General features: G+C 37.0%; 1 pseudogene; it reads right to left on the bottom strand.

Moving 5' to 3' along the window:
- LOC102419144 overlaps positions 1–3,791 on the bottom strand; it is a 33,220-nt pseudogene extending 29,429 nt beyond the window's left edge.
- Positions 3,792–4,200: the final 409 nt, after the last annotated feature.

Here is a 4,200-nt window from a genome sequence, read left to right as displayed (position 1 = left end):
GGGGTCCCCACTGGGGGGCTGGCCAGTCTGGGTGAGGGGCTGAGGGCTGCTTTCAGGCTGGCGGTTGTTGACTGAAGCTCCCAACTGCTCCTTTTTTTCTTTCTTTTTTTTTTTTTTATTCTGGGCCAGCTTTAGCTCTGGCTCTAGCTCTGAGGCTTCCGCTGTGTTCTATAATCGAAACAATGTATAACTCCAGCTCTGAGATCCCGGCTAGCTGAAAGCTGGTTTCTGGGATTTTGTTTAGCTTCTATATTTGTTAGAATGTTTCAAACTGCCAGCTCAGAGGCCGGCAAGGCAGGCGGGGAACGTTGGAGTCTGCAGTCACTGGAGCAAGCAAGCCTCATGTTAGCTTCCAGCTTCCTGGCTGCCGGCCGCCATCTTGGCTGACAGTTAATTTGCATAAGGATATGCTGATTAGCCAATGGGAAGGGTAGCGGTCGTAAGCTAATTACCATGTTTCTCTTTTATTAGTGTAGATTAGACTGAGTGAAAGCTATTGTTTTTAGATTTAGTGAAAGCTGAAATACATTTTACATAAATATCAAAATGGTTATAAAGGTCTATTACTTCATAAATTCTTAAATTTTTGAAATATTGGCATGTTTATGCATATCTATACCCAGTTAGAAGTAAGCTTTGTTAAGCTAAAATTTATATTTTAATAAAAATGAGGTTTCCATTATCAAATAAGTTTGAAAAACAGATACTTTTGCTAATGCACCTTATACCCAAAATTTATAAGGCACATCCTATATAATAAAAGCCTAATATACTAAGTGTCTGGTCGTCCGGTCATCCATTCAACCAATCAAAGCATAATATGCTAATGATATGCTAAGGCCGCTCAAACGCTCGCTATGACGTGCATCGACCACCAGGGGGCAAATGCTCTGACCAGTAGATTAGCTTGCTGCTGGAGTGTGGCCAATCGGGACTGAGCAAGACAGGCCAGACATATCCCACAGCCCTTCCGTGGACCCTCCCTGGCTGGTCAAACTCCTTTGCCCCTCCTCAGCCCCAATCGTGCACTAGTGGGGTCCCCCGGCCTGGCCTACACCCTCTCGAAATCTGGGACCCCTTGTGGGATGTTGGATAGCTGGTTTCAGCCTGATCTTGCAAGCCAGGCTGAGGGACCCCACTGGTGCACAGATTCGTGCACTGGGCCTCTAGTTAGCATATAAAAGACTTTGAGAATTCATATGGACATGAAGCCTATCTAAATTTATTTAACCCAAGTTTCATAAATATATGTGACCAAAAACCTTTTCAAAATATGAGTAATTATTAACAGCTGGAGTAGCACTCAGTACTATTTGAAAAATGCTGCTTTAAGCATCAACACTAACTTGGTTCCTTGGTCTGTCCACTCTAGACACCAGTTCTAATTGATTAGTTAAGATCTCTTCTAAATAGAATATAAAGAGAGCTTGCTTAAATTAAACATTTGTAATGATTTCTCTGTAAAACTTAGTTGAGCCCTAGCCAGTTTGGCTCAGTGGATAGAGTGTCAGCCTGTGAACTGAAGGGTCCCAGGTTCAATTCTGGTCAAGGGCACATACCTTGGTTGCAAGCTCGATCCCTGGTCCTGGCCCAGGTTCATGTGGGAGAAAACCAGTTGATGTGTCTTTCTCATATCAATGGATGTTTCTCTCTGTCTCTACCCTCCCTTCCAATCTCAAAAAAATCAATAGAAAAATATCCTCAGGTGAGGATTAACAACCACAAAAAAATTAGTTGAGAATGATTGGTTCTGCAGAGTAGATGGAGAAGGGTGTATATATATATATAATTGTCTGTTTTGTATGGGAATATAAAGAACAGCATAAGGACTATAGTCAATAATATTGTAATAATGATGTATGGTGGCAGGTGGGTACTAGACTTATGTTCCATTCAGTTTATTTTAAATTTTTTATAGTATCTATATTATTTGGCCAGTAATGTATACACCAGGGTCCAAAGCAGGGTTTTGCTGTCACTTCTGATTTTCTTAATCCATCCAGTTAGATAAAAATAGCCCTCAATTTGAAAGTGTAATAATCTGTATTCTATTTATCAAATATTCTTTTTCTCTTTACTTTTGTGAATTCCTCCATTCTCCTGTCCTCTTTGGCTTATAAACTCCTTTATTGTTTTAAATTACACAAAGATAGGGTTTTGTTTTCCACACAATTTATAATTTGATAGCAAACATCTGCTTTTTGACAATTGTGCCTCCTCATACTAAAGTTTTTATTCTTTTAGTTTATATTAAATGCATGGTAATTACTTTTTAAATTAAAGTGTAGATTATTTATAATCCAGAAAATATGCTCATTATTTTTCTCAATAATACAATTTTCAAACCTGTTTTAGCCCCTTGTTATTCTTTCTTAACACATCTCCTTTTGTCCTACCTAGAGAAGGCTAAGATCACAGATTTGGTATTTGTAATTTATATGGATCTCTTTGTACTTACCTATATATGTTTGGATCCCTAAAGCAATCTGCAAAATTGATTATTTTTATATAAATGAGATTTAATGAGTGCATTTTTCTTCAACCTGCTGTTAGCATAATATGTGAAATTTACTCATGTTAATACATATAACTCGAATTAATTTGCTTTTTCTATGATATAGTATTAAATTGTCTGTATGTGTCAAAATGTATTTAACTGTATTCCTCTTGATAAACAGTAATTTTTATTAAGTCTTTTACTTTTTATTCATTTATATATAGTTTTGCTATTTAGAAACAATGCAGATCTAATACTCTTGTACATTATCTCCTTGTGTGCACGTGTTTATAGAGTGAAATTTAGGGATTATAAGGTATGTATTTAAATTTACAACATATGGTCAAACTGGCAACATTATTGTTAAATTATTCTCTATGTGATTGTATTTTATGTACCAAATCTGTATTTGCCTCAGAAAGGGTTCATTGTAGTCCTCTAATTCACTCCTTCTCCACTTGGGCATATCTAGGAAAATGAATGGTCTCAACCAGACTACAAAAACTGAAATAATTCATCATGATCAGATCTGCCCTTCAAGAAAAGTTAAGGGAAGTCCTTCAGACAAGAAGGAAAATGACACAGATGGAAAAATAGATTTTATTCTAAGGGATATAGGGATACTGACTAAAATGAAGCATGAGATGAGTTCCTGTGGTTGTTCTGGGATGCACCAACCCCCTAAAGGATTTTTAAAAGATATTTGGTTTATTCTTTGTGCTATGAAATCCTGTGGGTTCTGACAAATGCATAATGTCATGTATCCACGATTTCAGTATCATACAGAATACTTCCACCAAACTAAGAAATATCCTTTCACCACTACCACCTTGTACCCCTCACTGTGATCATTTTATCCTCTCTATAATTTTTTTTCCAGAATATCATATAATGGAATCAAACAGTATGTAGCATTTGAAGACTGGTATCTTTCTGTAGCAATATGAATTTAAGAATCATTAATGATGTTGTAGGAATCGATCATTCCTTTCTACTGATGAATAGTAGTCTGCTGTATGAATATACCAATTTTTTGCTTACAGATTTTTGTGACTATAAGTAAAGCTGCATTCACATGCAGGTTTTATTGTGTATCTAAGCTTTCAGTTATGTACTTACCTAGGAGTGCAATTGTGGGATCATCTGATAAGACTATGTCTCGGTTTATACCCCTGCCAAACTGTCTTCCACAGTGGCTGAGGACCACCTGCATTTCACCAACAATGAACGACACTTTCTGTTGCTTCCAGTTCTCACCAGCAATTGTTTTTACCTGTTTGGGGGTTTTAGCCATTCTAATGGGTTTAGAGTGGTATGTGATTTTAACTTCCCTAATGAAAAATTATGCTGAGTATCTTTTCATATACTTTGAATTAAAGTCAATTTTAGCTTCAGACTGAAGAGAAATTTCTCTTTACCTAGAAGAACTTGAATCACTTGCAATAAGAGTTTATCAGTGATAACTTCTTTTGATTATAGGGCAGGGCACACTTCTATTTACTAAATGTCTATTCTGCTTATTATTCCGCAATGACCGTTTGATGCTCCCAAGGTGCACTACCTCGTCCCTAGCTCCAGATATCTCATATACTGATGTTCCCTTCTGTCTCTGAATCTCTCGTGCATGCGGGGTCTCTGACTGTCTTGTGTGGGTGGTGTTCCCATATATATGTATGTATTAAATCTGGTTGTTTTCTCTTGCT

This window comes from Myotis lucifugus, unplaced genomic scaffold (assembly GCF_000147115.1).
Source record: "Myotis lucifugus unplaced genomic scaffold, Myoluc2.0 scaffold_469, whole genome shotgun sequence".
In the NCBI taxonomy this organism is placed as follows: Eukaryota; Metazoa; Chordata; class Mammalia; order Chiroptera; family Vespertilionidae; genus Myotis; species Myotis lucifugus.
Note: the sequence above shows the minus strand (reverse complement) of the source record. Positions and strands in the feature narration are given on the sequence as shown.